Source organism: Artibeus jamaicensis, unplaced genomic scaffold, assembly GCF_021234435.1.
Source record: "Artibeus jamaicensis isolate MK-2021 breed Jamaican fruit bat unplaced genomic scaffold, CSHL_Jam_final contig_3126, whole genome shotgun sequence".
In the NCBI taxonomy this organism is placed as follows: Eukaryota; Metazoa; Chordata; class Mammalia; order Chiroptera; family Phyllostomidae; genus Artibeus; species Artibeus jamaicensis.
In genome coordinates this window covers 16,287,446-16,305,266 of record NW_026521723.1, presented here as the reverse complement: position 1 = coordinate 16,305,266, position 17,821 = coordinate 16,287,446, and the positions used below count along the sequence as shown (strand labels likewise).

The 17,821-nt window shown below is 41.0% G+C and overlaps 1 protein-coding gene across 4 annotated transcripts in view; it reads left to right on the top strand.

The window, feature by feature from the left end:
• IGSF11 (immunoglobulin superfamily member 11) overlaps nt 1-17,821 on the top strand; it is a 157,022-nt gene that overhangs the window by 74,311 nt on the left and 64,890 nt on the right. The window lies entirely within an intron of this gene.

The following is a 17,821-nucleotide window of genomic DNA, read 5'->3' as shown; positions in this document are numbered from 1 at the left end:
CCACTCTGCTTGGCTGCCAGTTTACATTGATGTCAGGCACACCATTCTCATTATATTAATAATGGCTGGACTTTTATGGGCAGACCTCATATGAATAGTATTGATATTTATTCATCTATCTGGGTTTAATATGGCATTGAAATATACTCTTACATTTTCATCTCAGTATATTACCTCTTATTTTATTCTTTTAAGACTTACGGAATAGAGAAGCCTGAAAACCTCTGGCTGTACTTCCTGCAAGATGGAGGTGTAGGCAGACACACTATGCCTTCTCACACAACCAAAAGAAGGACAACAAATTTAAAAAAACAAAAACCAACCAGGACTGACAGAAAATTGAACCGTGTAGAAGTCCAACTACCAAGGAATCAAAGAAGAAACATTCATCCAGACCGGTAGAAGGGGCAGAGTCGGGCAGCTGGGCAGGGAGGACTCAGGGCAAGGCAGTGGTTGGAGGCCCAGGGCAGGCAAGCTGGTGGCTGGCAGACTCAGTGAGGCGGCAGATTACGGACTGGGTGGTCCCACATGCAGATAAACTGGGAGGAACAACTGGGGAGCAAGATAGACCACACAAACCAGGGTTCCAGTGCAGGGAAATAAAACCTCAAAGCCTCTGACTGAAAACACCTGTGGGGATTGAGGTGCCAGTGGGAGAGACTCCCTGCCTCACAGGAGAGTTTGTTGGAGAGACCTACAGGGTTCTAGAATGCACACAAACACACCCACCTGGGAATCAGCACCATAAGGGCCCAATTTGATTGTGGGTAGTGGAGAAAGTGACTGAAAACTGGCAGAGAGCAGAGCAAGTGTCATTGTTCCCTCTTGGACCCCTCCCCCATGTACAGCATCACAGAGCAGCAATGTGGGTTGCCTTGCCCTGGTGAACACCTAAGGCTCTGCTCCTTACTACCAAACAGGGCACTGAGGCAAAAAAAAAAAAAAAAAAAAAAAAAAGAAAAGGCCCAAATGAAAAAACAGATCAAAGCTCCAGAAAAAAATACAACTTAGCAATAAAGAGATAGCCAGCTTATCAGATGCACAGTTCAAAACACTGGTAATGAGGATACTCACAGATTTGGTTGAATATGGTCGCAAATTAGATGAAAAAATGAAGGCTATGCTAAGTGAAATAAAGGAAAATGTACAGGAAACCAACAGTGATGGGAAGGAAACTGGGATTCAAATAAATGGAGTGGAACAGAAGGAAGAAAGAAACTTCTGGCCAGAAGAGAATGGAAACAAGAATTAAAAAATATCAGGACAGGCTTAGGAACATCCAGGACATCAAAATCATAGGGGTGCCAGAAGGAGAAGCAGAAGACCATGAAATTGAAAACTTCTTTGAACAAAAAAATGAAGGAGAACTTCCCCCATTTGGCAAAGGAAGTAGACTTTCAGGAAGTCCAGGAAGCTTAGAGTCCCAAAGAAGTTTAACCCAAGGAGGAACACACCAAGGCACATCATAATCATATTAGCCAAGATGAAAGAGAAGGGGAGAATCTTAAAAGCAGCAAGAGAAAAGGAGACAGTTACCTACAAAGGAGTTTCCATAAGCCTATCAGCTGATTTCTCAAAAGAAACTTTGCAGGCAAGAAGGGGCTGGAAAGAAGTATTCCAAGTCATGAAAGGGAAGGACCTACATCCAAAATTACTCTATCCAGAAGAAGTATCATTTAGAATGGAAGGGCAGATAAAATGCTTCCCAGATAAGGGCAAGTTAAAGGAGTTCATCATCACCAAGCCCTTATTATATGAAATGTTAAAGGGACTTATCTAAGAAAAGATTAAAACTATGAACAGTAAAATGACAAAAAAAACCTCAGTTATTAACAACCAAACCTAAAACAAAAACAAAAACAAACTCAGCAAACAACTAGAACAGGAACAGAACCACAGAAATGGAGATCACATGGAGGGTTATCAGTGGGGGAGTGGGAGGGGAAGATAATGGAGGAAAAGGTGCAGAGAATAAGTAGCATAAATGGTAGGAAAAGATAGACAGGGGGAAGTTAAGAGTATAGGAAATGTAGAAGCCAGAGAACTTATATGTATGACCCATGGACATGAACTAAAGGCGGGGAATGCGTGTGTGGGGGGGGTGTGTACAGGGCGGATGGGAATAAAGGGGAAAAAATGAGACAACTGTAATAGTATAATCAAAATATATTATAGAAAAAGACAGAATATATCTGAAATCTTCTTTCATGTGAGAAACACTTGAACACCACTATCTTTACTAGTGCTCAGCACTATTTTGCCTATTTAAGGGTTATGATGACATAGTGTATTTTGGAGCCTATTGCTTAGACTTGAACTCCAACTAGGCTACTTCCTAGGTTAGGTAAGTTACTTAACTTCTTTGGACTGCAATTTCCTTGTTTTTAAAGTGGGATAGTAATAATAATACCAATCTGATAGGTTGGTCATACTTAGTAAAAAAATGTTAGCAGGTGTAAAGATTTCCAGGTTCCTGGTGGTCAGTTAGGTGTATAGTAGTCAACTCATTGCAACAAAGCAATGCTACATGTTCACCTAGTCCCGTTTCATTTTCCTCTTCGGAGCCAGAGCAAGGCTGCATCATGCTGCCTTTCTTGTAGGTAGGTTGAGGCCACGTGCTTACTCTAACTGGTGGACTCTCTGTGGGGAGCTAATAGGTGTCATCTGTGAGCCAGCGCTCTTTGCCGTGTGCATTGTGGTGATCGGCGTGATGAGGTGAAGGAATCACAAGATAAGTCTAAACTGACTCCCCAATTCACCATTTGGAAGACAGCTTCTGGGTATATAGAGGACATTGTGTGAGCAAGAAATGAACTTGGTAAATTTTAGTTTGCTACCAAGGCATAATCTAGCTTACGTGGCTTAATATAATATGCCTGTTACTGTTCATGGTTAAATACCAAGTGAAGGAAACTACTGAGTATTTAATTTTAGCAGAGGTGTTTCAGTGAAGATACTAAGAAGGAGGGAGGAGGGAGGGATTTTATTCAGGAAACAGAAACAGGGTTTAGACAGGAACATACATTTTCCTTTTTGAAAAGGAAAGGTTTCATGTAAATTCAAGTGTGGTTAATAAAATTATTTGCTGTTCTTTTCCTTGCCCTATATCCTAGAATAGAAATTATTTGTTCTAAGCTGGCTTGTAGCTTATTAAATGTCAAACAGTGGTGTTCTGGAATGGTAACTGATAATTTTATTAGTGGGTGAGTTCATCAGATCCTGTATCGGGGAGCAGGTTTTGTCGAAGAGTATGGGAGAGAGAACGTAAGAGCTCCAATTAGGGTTTCGAGGAAAGGAGGGGACATTGCATGGAATCTGAGCAGGAAGCCCGGGTCATCCGTATAAACAGGGTCAAGTGATGCTTGAGGTGAAACCTGTTAAGTGACAGAATGTGGCCCACCACTGCTCCTGACAGTTTCTATGCTTTCCCTGCGTACCACACAAAATGGAAAATGCATCTGGTTCTTGAAAGACAAGTTTTAGTATCTCTGCATGTCTTTAAACACTGACACAAGAAGAGAAGACTTCTCAAAGTGTTTCCTGTGTCATTTTCTCTTTTCAATATTGAATTATTTATGTGTTTCCCAGATTGAGTCATTAAGAAGATGGGCAAAGAAATACTATACAAGTCAAATATTAAGGTAACTTACTCAGAGGTCAAAGCTGACCAGCTTCATTTATTAATGGAAATCAATGTGTGAGAAAATAGTTGGCCCATAGCATGACTGGGTCACATATCCCAGATGCCCGCCTTTGGGAAAGTAGGAGCAGGAAATCGAATGCTCCCTAAATTTCTTTTAACAGGTAGGGACTGTGCAGTGCTGCATCAGAACAGCTGATAACATTCAGTAACTATTCTTTTTCTTACAGAGAACAGAAATTTCTGCTGCCCCAGGAGTGTTGCCCTTCGGGGGGAGAGGGGCGTGTCTCCTGGTGCACTGCAGAGTACCATGGCAGTAGGGACTCGGATTCACGTGAATAGTCTGGAGAGAACTGATTTTAGAAAGTAAGGGAGCCACATCACTTGGGGGGAAGAGGTGTTGCCGGTCTCCAGTTTTTAGAAGACCCTCTATCTTCAGACTGGCATAAAAAGTTGGATTCTAACTCTAGTTTCACTAGTAGCAAGAGTTTCGTTCTTTCTTGTACTTGGGTTTTTTGTGGTGGTTGTTTATTTGGGTACTTTCTTAGAGCCCCAGCTCACGGCATTAGTGTGAGGCACCTGCTTTGACGTATTGGGAGGTAGGTGAGGAGAGACCCAGCACGTTGGTATTCGTGGTGATTTTGGGGGTTGTGACTTGGGGACTTGCTGGATACAGAATACTGTTTCATAGCAGAGACAGTAGCAGGAGAGGAGTTTGAAAGGATAGCTCCAGGTTTTGAGCCTGTGCTTACCACTGGCCATCAAAAAGATGCTGGGAAGACAAACTTCATTTTAAGAGGAAGATAACGATTTCACTTTTGGATGTTGAGTTTAAAGTGGCAGGTGATGACACAGTGGTTGGAAGTTTGACATTCCATCTGTGGTGAAAAGCTGGGGCTCACAATGGTTGGGATGGAGACATTTTGTTCTTACCCCCCAATTAAAGACCCCCTCCCAGTTCTCTATTTGATAGGACATATCTTTGAGATTATATATAGGTCAGGTGTGTGAAAGTATATGATTATATAAACTGATGAGCAACTGAACACATCTTTCGTTCAGCAGAATTACAGATTTATCTCTGTTATAATTAGTAAGAGAAACCTACATGAAGTGAGTAAATGTTTTTGAAGGAAACTTATTATTGAAGAAAATACAAAAGTGAGCTAGTCTTTTTTAAAACATACTTTTGGTTTTGTGAACAAAATGATTTACTTTTTTTCCCCAAGGCAAAGTTTCTTTAGTAAGAGGAGAGGAGAATTCTTGTCTGTCAAATTTAATCTGAAACCATCTGCTGCTGTATCTCATTATGTTCTGGGTGTAATTAGAGCAATTAGCATGAGGCTTACGTCATATATTTGTCTTGGAAGGAGGGTTGAGCTATTTTCAGGCTTATTTTGAGAGGTTAGAGATTAATGGTCTAATCTTTTAGGTAAACTGATGGAAACAAATGTTTAAGCTAATAAAAGAACAGCAGTTTTTCTCTTAACTGTAATGTTGCCTTTTTTATCGCCATGGTAACTAGGTTTCTTGAGGAATATGTTTTTAATGGTATTGACTGAAAAGGTGTTAGAGAAGAGAGATTGTAGAAAAAACAGAGGACACGGACTCTGTGGTGCTGTGCTGGTGGTAGAAACCTCCTTCCAGACTTTTGATGCTGAGCTCCTTGGAAGGAGAGCATGGAGAAAGAGTTCGAAGGACCCAGTGTTAATCAGTCGTGTAGGACTCTTGGGAAGCCAGCCACTTGAATGTGGTTTGCGTACTGAAGAAGGGGACTGAGTCCTGTGACCACAACCTGCTAAAACCACGGTGGGGTCCCTCATCTAGGACTGCAGTTCCGCCCCACACACCGGCCTGGATGTGCCTTCCCACGTCCCAGAAGGGTCTTCTCCTCAGGGCAGGCAGTGCTTCGCTCCTGCTGTGTCCCCTCTTTGCCCTCCTGTCTTCATTGCAATTGCCAGGACACTAGCGGTTCCCATTGCCAGTAACTCAACCACTGTATTAGTTTTGCAGCTGGTTTTCTTAAGTCATTAACTACTTCAGTTCAACCACCTGTGGCCACCAAATACATCGTTATGAAATATCACTTCATCTTTGTCTTTCTTTTTATTTAAATGCCAGACTTCTTGTCCTGGTACTCATGGTCCTCTGAGGGAAGACAGACCCACATTATAGCCATCACTCTTATGAATGAACCCTCCTTCCAGCTGGTCTAGGGTTTTCCCTGTCTTAGCAACATGTCATGTTCATCTCTGCCATTGCTTCTCTGCCCACGCCATTGCTCTGTCTGAACACTCCCTCTTTCTTTATCTATGTCCTAAGTTCTTCAAGGTCCAACTCAATATTCCACTGCCCTAATTGTTTTGTATCACGGTTGTCATGTATATTTTTATGTAATTGTCCTTACAGGTGCTCAGAATAGTTGTGAGTAATACCGTGGATGCTGAAAAGTTGGTGGTGGTTGAACTGTAGGCCTTTTGAAGTGGAAGAAACTTTAGAGATCAGGATGGCCCATCTTGGTTTGAATTTCAAGTGGCAGGGATACCAGGTCCTTGGGAACCCAGATGGCAAGTCAGCTTAACGGAATGAGCTGGGCCTTTATTTCATTCCTTTATTTACTCTCCTGTTTGAGGTCTGGTCTTACAGAATTTCACAAGGCCCAGGCCATCAACAGAGAAAACGGTTTTCTCCACTTCTGAGGGGGTTTATCCAGGATGCATCGAAGGCATTTAGCTCCTGGGTGTGCGCCCAGTGCTGTATGCAGGGAACAGCTAATTCCAGGGCCTGTCCCTGCTCCACTCTATTCAGATCGGGGCTCATTGATGTGTGCCAGGCCGCTGCTGAGCTTGGCACATGCTGGTGGGCAGGAGAGGCCTGCTTGTATCTCTGCATGTGACGAGTTCTCTTCCTGCCGGGCAGGGCATGTGCCTGGCTGAGAGATCTGGGTGCGAGAGCAGCAGGGAGAATAAAACACTGGGAACGAGAGCATGAGCGTGAGCAGTAGAAGCAGAAAGAAAAGGAGATGGTAAAAACAGAAGGAATGTGTATCTGCATTCCTAGTGGAAATAGCCAGCTAGAGCTGGCTATTGCTAGAGCTGGCAGACTTGCATTGCCTCAGTGTCATGCATCTTCGAGTAGGTCCTGGCCTCACGTGGAGCTGACTGTCTCCAATTCTTCACTCAGGTAGGGCATGATGTATGCCTTATCCCAGCTCTACTTTAAGGTGGTATTCATTCTTCATTAAAGGTGTTCATATTTTAGTTCTCCAGGGGTGACTAGGCTCTTTCATTTGCTTTTAGTTTATGCGAGTGAGACCCTGTTCTATGTACCTGTAACCATTCCATTTATCCTTGAATTACACCTTTCAGACATTAAGCTATAGCTTTTAAGATTCAGCCGTGGTGTCTGCCCAAAGAGACCAGATAGCTGTCCAGCCCTGTACCCATACATTATGTCGCAGGTACATGGATTCTGTTTAACTTCAAAATAGCAGAGTTATAGCATGTCGGAATTTGCACAGGTTATACAGATTCATCTATTAAATAGCTATTTATTGAGCAGTGTTCTCTGATATAAAAAATATGAAAATCCTTTCCTTCACGGAGCCTTCATTTTAGCAGGGAGAGACAGGCAATAAACAGTAAGTGTAATATCAATAAGTATGACGTGTAATATGTTATGAGGTGGTGAGTATGTTGGGAAACAAAAAGCAGAGATCCATAAGGGGGTGACTTGAAAAGGTGTGAATGAGACTAGAGTTTAATATTTTCAACTTGAACATATTTGAACCACATATTTTTACAGATAGCTAATTTGAAGAGATTGTTACCTTTCATGGGTTTTTAGATTTTAAGACCACGAGGACTCAGGCAGTCAGACCCTTCTTTCTCGGCCCCCCAGGGGTAACTGGCCATGTAGTCCTGTCTGTCTGGGATTGGAACGAAGGACAGGAATAAATCCAAAAAGCTCCGGTGTAGATCAAAATTTAGTGAGACGAGGACCCTGAATTCACCATTTCTGTTCTCATGGACTTGGGAATTGTCTACGAAAGATGGAAATGCATTTTGTTCTAATATGCTCCTTTAATATACAGCAATAATTATTGGAGTTTTAGGTAGTTTTGGTAAATACCTTCTTACTGAATAGATTTAGGTATGATTTTTGGTGTATGTTATCTTCAACATACCATTCTTATTTTATAATTTACACACTAAAATGTTCAGGTGTGAGGGAAGGCTTAGAAAGGCGGTGAGTGGGGAAAGGGTTTTCTTCACTAACTGTGCTTTCATATCAGTACTTTCCCTTTTTCTCCCAGTTACTTTTTTTAGGATAATCACTGCCATTAGAAATGAGGAAATACATTTCAGAATTAAGATGAAACCACATGACCTGACATAATCCTGAATATTTGATGTTCTGTTTTTCATGTGTACATGGAACCTGAAATGGTTTCCTTTAGCTATTTAGTTTGTTACTGGATTCTCATTCCCTGAAGTTCGATAAACTCACTGCAGCCGACCTAATTAATTTATAATGTGGAAACCTCTCTCTGCTCCCTGCCTGTCTGTGTAGCATGCCATAGCTGCCCGTGGTATACTTCGGTCATGCCGGTGCTTTTTGCTGTCTTGTGCTGGAATTGACCTGTATTTCCCCAGGTTATCGTCTGGGCGGAGAGTTGGTGAGGTGGCCGTGGGCACTGCTGTCAGTTCCGAGGCTGGCGGGGATCTGCCCGCCTCTGGGCTCTGCGGGGCGTGTGAAGTGGGACCGCGCTCATTTTCCGTCAGCCTTGTTGTGGTCCAGTTGGCTTCAGCTGCCCGAATATGGCAGAGACATCACAGCGGCGATCTTCGTCTTTTTTTTTTTTAGCTGAATATATATTTTTCAAAGAATAAATAATCTATGTACCTATTCCTACAAAAGAAGAGATCATTTATAGAGAAAGGTGAATGGGAAGACAGATGATAGTGTTTGAAGATTTTAGAAACTTTTTTAAAAGATCAGTTGTGCTTTCTCTTTTATAACTGTAGCTATTTGGAATCTGATAGTATTTAAAAGCCATCTCAGTAGTATGAACTCCTAGAATAAGACTTAAATCCTTCTTGCTGGTTTTTAAATCATCACCTTGGACGAGGAAAATGTATGTGAACATAATGCAGAACCAAGTTCAGAACCTTTTCCACTCTAACCTGGCTTTGGTCTTGATAGTACCAGGACTCTCACAGGCTGGAAATCCCGAGTTGATTACATTTCCTCTCTCACTCAGTATCCTCAATGTTTTTGTTAGACATTTCTGTCCATTTTTCCTTTAACATCTGCAAACTTACCTATTCATTTCCGTCCGCCAAGATCCCCTGGTTAAGTGCCTCTTTACCTCCTGCGTAGTTCGATGTAGTGTTTGAGACCTGAACCAGTGCCCCTGTCCCATTGTTTCCTGTTATACTTAGCCCCCCTCCCTTTTTTTGGTTTGGCAATTTTTTTTGTGGCAGTTGAATCTTTGTGTGTGTGTCTGTGTGCATGTGACTACCTCTTTTTGTCAATTACAGTTATTTTCTGTGTTTTCTTGTGACTTATTTTTTTAAAGGAAAAGATAAACACAGCATATGCCATACCACAAAAGGATCAAGAGCTTGACTTTGAATTTTAGAAGTCAAGTTCCAGGCACAAAGGGAATTGATCTGGAAGATTCTAAATCAGTTCTTCCTGTCCTAAAAGTAGAGCTTGGAGTGGTGGCATAGAGATCCCCTGAGCCCAGCGTGGCTGGAGAATACTAGAGATGGTTGTGAGGGCTGTCTAGTTAGATGGACCGAGATAGTTTTCTCAGTTTCCTGTGGCAGCAAGGAGATTCCCGTGTGCCCTGAGGGGCATGGGTGTAGCCAGGGGAGAGCCAGACTTGCAGAAGGCTCGTGGGAGGAAGGGATAAAGGAAAGATCTGGGGAGACCTGGAGAGACGTCACACTCTAGTAGTGATGGAAGAGCTTCAGATGTTTGCAGGGATAAAGGCAAGTAATGACCTCCATCCCTTCTCTCCCTACACCCCCCAAATCTAGCATTTTGTAGTCCTCTGGAAGTTAGATGCACCCTGAGAAAGAGGAAACTTGAGATTACCTGAATTGACTGAAATTTTGTTTTTACTGTTCAGTGGAATGGAAGCCTCAAACAAATTAAGTTCACTTACACAGCAGTAAACTCCCAATTTCTTGTCCACCTGCATTTGTGCTCGGCAGCAGTACCTTTTACACTAGTTCCTTCCAGTGCTGCCTCTCTGATCTTGCTGCTTTTCATGGGGGAATCTACCAGGGCTGTTTGTAACACCCGATGTGGATTTCCAGATTCTTCACAGTCTGGTTCTACCCCATTGTTTCCCTGTTCTCCCACTTGAACCTCTGCTTTTAGTCTCCCCCTTATACTCATGTCTGCCAGGTGACCTCTCAGCTTCCCTCCCAGCTGCTCTTTCTTTGCTTGTATTTGCTTATATTTCTCCTCCTAACATTCAGAAATGGGATTGCCCTTTCCTCTTTTTTTGTTTTTTGTTTTTGCTAGTCTAAATCCTGTTCAGCACAGATTGTGCTGCCTTTTGAAAACCTTTATTTTCAAATTCACAATGGTCTTGATTAAAAAAAAAACTTACAGTGCTACTTCATACTTAGTTACATAGTTCTATTTGTTTCCTTGATTTTTGTCTTATGGCCATTAGTTATTTTTCTCCAACTAGATGAAAAGCTTTCTGATTAGGAATATGGGCCACACACCCCCTATTTGTCTTGCATTCTCTTGAATGTTAGCACATGGTAGGCATAGAGTAGATAATGAAAAATTACTCATTAATTAATGGGGTAGAAGCCATTGCTAGTACATTGCTAATGAGACGAGTTTTATCTTTGTTTTTTCTTTATGTATTTCTGTATCACTACCACTCTAGTGGTTAAATCAAAAAAGCGAGCAGTGGGCGGATGTACTGTGCATGTCTCTGACAGTAAAACAAAGCTGATTTGCTCTATTTTTAACAAGCTTGATGGTGTTCATTTTTCAAGAGGCACTTCAGTGGGTAGCTAAATAAGTACTGTTTTTAATGCAGTGCTGTGCACTCTGGTGAAGAGGCCTTTGGAATGTGGGCATCCCAGTTTCATACTGGCTCAAAGTTGGAGGATAATGAGAGCTATTTCTTTCATGTTTGATATTTTAAAAAATTATTTAAAATTATTTAACATTAGAGTTCCTTTTTGACACAATCTCTAAAGAATAACTTTGTTGCAGATTTTAGTTCTGTGTTTCATTTGTTTGCTTGAAAGAAACTCAGCTGGTTTCCCGCCCTGTTCTGTACTGTACTTTTATTCAATATTGGGGGCTTCTTCATGGAAGGGCCTTCTGTGTTAGGTGTTAGAGTGGCTGGGTGCCCTTTTGCTATAGTACTTCTCTGGCTGTACTAATTCCCCAGAGGCCCAGAGTAGGCAGAAGACCTGGGGAAGGAAGGAGCAGAAACCCTAGACGCTTCGGCACACAGAGATGTTATCCTGCTTTCCTTCCCCAGCCTCCCCAACAATGCTTCAGTTTTCCCAGTCCCAGGGGCAGAGTCTTAGTGCCTGTAATATTTTTGAATCCTCAAACGACCCCTTACAAGTAATTTGAATTTTTTGGTAAAAGCTCTAAAAATTATATATACGAGTATGTTCAATATATGCGCACACACACACTCGCTTCCATACTAGCCTGTGTGTCATAAGGTTATTGGAGTGTGTGTCTGTCTTGTGAAAATGAGGAAGAACCTGCATTAACTTTGGGAAGAATTCTTGCCTTATTCAGTGTCACTGCTCGCCAGTGCATAATAAAAAATAAAATAAATTAAAATAGTTGTTTCTACAAAGAGAAAGTGGGAACAATATATTTATTCACTTGCTTGCTCATTCGTTTATTTAATGTACTTCAGTAAACTCTGAGAAGAAAAAAAAAGCACAGGGTACTGTGGAAAGAATGCATCAGAGAGGGGGTCTTTCTGAGAAGCCTTCTTTAAGGAGGTGATGTCTAAGCTGACACTTGACAAGTAAATAGGAATGAGAGTAAAAGAATTGAAGAAGAAGCTGTTGCCTTAAACCTGGAAAGGGCTGAGGTTGTTGGAAGACCTGAAGGCTGGGCGCGTGGCACAGCGACGGAGGAGGAGAGTGGCAGGAGGGGGGGGCAGCCTCATTTAGAATGGCTTGTGTTTAATAAGAGTCTTGGGTCCATGACTGGCAAATAGCTGTGGAAGGTGCCATTGGTTTGGAATAGCAAATTTCTGTAAAGTTGTATGCAACTCAACAGAGAATACAGTGAAAAGACTGGAGGAAAGATTTAACACATCAATCGTACTATGAGCAGTGGCTTTTATAAACTTTATTTTCAAGTAAATAGTGGGCTATCTGGACATTTACTTGAGATATTTCACATTAATTTGTCTTTTAGTTTAATACTTTAGCATTAGTTTTTGAAACTCAGTTTATTTAGCATCCTCATATGTTTAGTAATCTGCAGAACTTGTGTCATCTCCGTGAGAGTATAGCAGTATGGTTGTTGGAGCCCTCCTGCAAACTCCCGAGGTAACTTTGGAAAGTGTGTCTGTCTCCTTTTCCAACCTTTCTCTTCCTCAGCTTATCTGTTGGGTAGAATTATAGATGTTGGTGAGAGCACTTGTGTCATCTAGACACGGAGCTGTGTTACCACCTTCTGCGCAGGCAGAGCCCCAGGCATTCTGAAGGTGGCTCGGGAATGGAAACCAGACAAAGGGGGAAGAGCACTGGCCTGGCTTTGACTCTTACAATGAAATCTAAATCTGGTCCTTATTAATGTAATCTAGCTGTTTTATATTTGGATAAATATTTAATCTTCCACATACTTAGTGATGCTTTTGTACTAACCTGGGCCTGGAAATCCTTATGCATGTCATTGGAGAGGCATGATGTGGACATGAAGGCTTCCTTTTTCATATTGTTTCCTAGTAAGCACATTGTTGACCTGAAAAAGAAGTGGAAAATAAATGGAAAGATTAAAAGCCTTTTTGTAGACTTACCACAACTTGTATAGTATATAATTAAGATAAACCAAGTAACTCATTCAAGCTTGTAAGGGAGCTGTGCTGTTGAAGAAAGCAGTGTTAAATCAGGGCCTTTTAACACCCCTGCTCTGCTACAAAGAGCTGTCTGACTTTGGACAGAATAATTAGTCCTTTGAGTTGTTTCCTCATCAGTAGTTGTGTGAAAAGCCTTTGCAGTGCCATTTCTGCATCAGCTTGGATTCAATGGCCAGACCATGGTCTGGACTCATGGGGTCCCGTGGCACATGGCAGGTCACAGCATGGGAAGCTTACTGCATCGCCCTCCTGCAGGACTGCACATGATCAAGGGGTGGCAGAGTCATACTGCTTTTGCTACTACCCAGGTTGGTGACATGCAGGTGAATCCCCAGAATCAGGATGGGTGGGAGAGTGCCTGCAACCCAGGCACTGATGCTGCAGACCAGCAGTCATAGGCAGCATGGAGGCATTGTTTGATGAGGACTCTGATGAGCTCTGAACATGGGGGCTGGTGAGTGTGTGGCAAGGCAAAACTTACCAAAGCAGGGGTACACCTCATAATTGGTTTTGTATTACTTATTATGCCTTTTATATGAAAAAAGACAGTATTGTTGTGCACCAAAATGGGTTCTAGTTACATTTTTATCACACTACTTTAATTTGCTACTACTGTAGTTCTGTCCCTGTAATTCTTCTTACTTTGTTTATTTCAGTCTCCTTTCCGTGGCCACCTCTTTCTTACCCTTTTTAATCTTCTTGTATGTCTGTTCTGAACACTATGAATGTTCCACCCCCAGAACTTATCCACCAGCTGCTGATTATAAAACAAGTTGGCCTTTCCTCATCTTTCCTTCTTTTCTCTAAAGCGACACATACTACTCTACAGTAGCAATATAAATTTATGTTTAATAGATGTTTCCCCAATTTTAAACACACTATATACATTTTGGGGGAATTTTTATAGATACAGGAAAGCATGAAGAAGAAAATTAAAGTTACCTGTGATGCTGTAGCATCAGAGCTCATAGCTCCTAAATTTTTGATGTATTCTTTCTTTCTCTTAAAAATTATTTAGTAAATGTTTAGATTTTCATTGCAACTCACATAGACATTGCATTTGAAAACACCACCACATTTATTATGATCTCTGATCATTTAGAACCATTTTTTCCTCAAGAATTGTAATCACTTCTACAGGAAAGTACTTTTTTTTTTTCCTTTTAACTACATCTGGTATAAGGTTACTTGGGTTAGTAACTCGATTCATTTTTGAGTCAAAAAGGAAGCAGTGAAGTGGAGATTGTGAGAGAGAAAAGCTCTTTTATTTAGCAATTTGTGACACAAATGCTCAAGTTAATTTTCTTTTTCTTTTCTCTTACCTTTGCCCTGTTTTCTTATACTCATTTTAATCTCACAAATGGAGCTACTGAAGGGGGCCCGGCTGGGTGTCTTTGGGGTGCCTTGTGTGGCACTGTTGAACTTCAATATGGCCCCTTAGAAGATACACTGATTCATCTAAGTTGGAGGCCCATGATCTGGGTTATCTACCTTCACTGAAATTGTATACCGAGATGCATTTCTATGTACACTCTTCTGGAAAGATGATTGACCCATGAGTTTCATCAGATTTTCAAATGATTCCGTAGCCTGAAAAAAAGATACGGGACTTGAATCTAAGATCTGGTTGTGCATTAGACCTTGAATTGTCGACTCTGGGCAAGGCACATGACCTCTCTGAAAAGAGGGGAAATTACTTGTGTATATATAGTGTACATGGAAATTTGTAAAAAGAATTAATTAAAACTTTATGACAACTTGGGTTTATTGATCTGGAAAGAATGTCAAGGGACAGTTTACTGTCCATCTGAACCATATAAACTATTCTGAAGCTAGTTTTGAGCTACGGGATTGATTTGGAATACAAAGTAGATGCAGGCCTCATGCTCCAGTGGGACAGATTTGGGTGTGCTGGAAGGAGATGTTTCCTACAAGAATTGCAAACGCAAGAATGAGTTTGTGTGATGTCTTCTACAAACTCTCATAAATTAGATAAAATTTTTACTTGTGTGAGGTGGTTTAGAAGTGATTTTATTTGGAGTTAAAATAGGTTGCCTTGCCTATGAAAGAGCTCATATACTGAGTCTTAAAAAACCTGATAGCTAGTTTATTAAAAGTATAAAATGTCTTTTTTCCATTTGTATTTTCTCCCCATGCCATGCCTTTCTTCATGCAAGTAACTTAAGTATTTGCAGTAATGTGTGTACTTATGTTAAGCTAGAGGTTTCAAACCCTCCTCTCCTTCTGTGACATACTGGTGGGAAGTTTCTTCCCCTGATGCCCTTCCTTTCCTCTTTAGTTCTGCCCATTTCTCAGCCCATCCTCTCTGACTTGCAGTCATTATCTGTATGTATGTTAACTGTCTCTGAAATACTGCTTAATATACAATCATAGATATAACTCATGTGACTTTTGGACTTGTTTTCTACTAGCTTGCTATTTTATTTAAGAATCTGAAACACCAATCCAAAAGAACCTGTGCACCCCAGTGTTCACAGCAGCACAATTTATGACAGTCAAGTGCTAGAAGCAACCTAAGTGCCCATCAGTAAATGAGTGGATCAAAAAACTGTGATACATTTATACAATGGAATTCTATGCAGCAGAAAGAAAGGAGCTCCTATCCTTCACAACAGCATGGATGGAACTGGAGAGCATTATGCTAAGTGAAAGAAGCCAGGTAGTGAAAGACAAACACCATATGATCTCACCTTAGAGTGGAACCTAATCAACAAAACAAACAAGTAAGCAAAATATAACCAAAGGCATTGAAATTGGGAACAAGGTGACAGTAACCAGAAGGGAGAGGGGAGGGTATAATGGGGGAAAGGGGTTAAGGGTTTGCAGGAACAACTGCAGGACACATGGACACATGGACACATGGACAATATAATAAGGGGGGTGGAAACGGGAGGGAGGTGGGGAAGGCTGGGGCGGTGCGGAAGGGGGAGGGAAGGCAGAAAACTGAGAACAATAAAAATCAAAAGCACTTAAAAAAAAGAATCTGCAGAGCAAATATGCAACCCCATAGTGTAATGACACCTCAGGACTATCTTTCTCAAGGTAAGTCAAATGTATAGAATGCTACAGATGCAGCGAGAAAAAAAATAACTGGAGGAACATGAGAGAAATGTGAAGATACTTTGTTTAGACTTAAATGGAGGGCTGGGGATGTGTTGCAGTGATTTTTAGAAAACAATGTGTGGAAGGCTGAATTAGATGGCTTCTCAAGGATCTTTCTGGCTCCAGTATTCTGAGACCTAAGGAAGCGTTGCCTAGTCGAAGACCACTGGACACAAAAGGCTTCTGTGCATAATGGAGCTCATTGTGCTCCTGACCCAGGAAGCTTGGCAGAGAGGCCCATCATAAGACTGTCATCAGTCAATGAAAGTCAATACCAATTAGGGAATATTAATTAAAATTGTAGCCTCCCTAAAGAAAAAAACATGCTCTGTCTTTACATATAGATAAAAATATTGACTTTCTATTTATGTGTGTGTGTGTATATATATATATATATATATATAAACATAGTTGTTTTCCCCAAACCAAAAGAAAGAGAATAACACTGAATATCTTTTTAATGTGTCTAATAATAGTAATTTGGAGCTTTTAGTTTGCATGGCTTATTTTTAGCACCTCATTACCACCAAGCAGAACTTTGTCTTTTTCATTCCTGTTTTACATAGTTCACTGGTCCACAGCTCTATCTCCATGGGTCTCCTAGCTGCCCATGAACTTTTAGCTCCCACAGCTATAGCTCTTCCACAACCCTCATTAGAATGATGGTACCACATAGTAGAAATGAATTGATGTAAATGAATTCAAAAGTATTATTTCTGCCCAGAGTATTTCTAATTATTGTTTGTTTATCAGCTCATTTCTGACTTCTGGATACAGTTCAGTTATCATTGCTTTAACATCCTATTTTCAGACAGACTATTGAACTACAGAATGTTAGAGGTAGAATGGACCAGAGAGAGCGTATAGTCCAGGGGTCCTCAAATTTTAGTGTGTATAAGAGTTATGTGGGGAAATTATGAAAGATACCTAGTCTTGAGTTTTTACCTCCTGAGACTGTGATTCAAATGTCTGATGTGGAGCCCTCGAATCAGAAATTTAAACAAGTGCCTCAGATAGTCCTGATGGCTGTGGTTTAGGGACTTCATTCTGTAGGTCACTGAAGTTTAGCAAGTCCCACTCTGGCTCCTCTAGGGTTGGGACGCAGGCTTCTAATTCCTCAGTCCTGTGTTTCAGCCAAGTGGCCAGGTCTGCTGCCCTTTGGGAACTGCTTTTGTGAAGACCACCAAAGACCCCCCTGTTGCCAAATCTAGTGGAGTTGGCTTGCAGGTTCTATAATAAGTTGACTTAAACATGCAAATTGATTTTATAACCTTTTATGCTTGTGAGTGCTTTTTTCCTCCCTGATTTCTGGCCTCTCCAGGTACTTGTCTTACTCTTCTAGTCATGCAATCTTGTTCTCTTTCCTTAGTTCCCCATATTTCCAGCTGCCTAGTGAGTATTTTCAACGGCTTATCCCTCAGAACTTGTCAAACTCAGTACCTCAAATTGAACCTCAGATTATTTTTTCCCAAATGTTTCCTCCGCCGCTATTTTCTGTTTTAGTAAATGGTCCCAATAGTGACCTACCCAGAGTACTTAATAACCAAGTATTGGGTTGGCCAAAAAGTCTGTTTAGTTTTTTTCTGTAAAGTAAAAGACGCATTATTTCATTTTCACCAATAACTTTATTGATCTGAATGTTTTGAGTATGTCAGCTGTCTCCCTCTATTGGTTTCTAGTGGGTAGAGGCCAGGCGTGCAGCTAAACATCTTCCAATGCTTAAGACAGTTCAGAGCAAAGAATTATTTGGCAAAAATGTCAGTAGTACCAAGAAACTTTGCAAACCACTTTTGACAGATTTGATCAGTCACAGCAACTTCTCCATACACTGTACAAATCTTTTTTGTGTTTCAACCTTTATGGAAATAATAAAGCATAATATACCAACAAAGTCCTGTATTTTCTTCCATTTTCAATATTAAAATGGCTGCACAAAAATTAACCAATTTTGGTAAGTT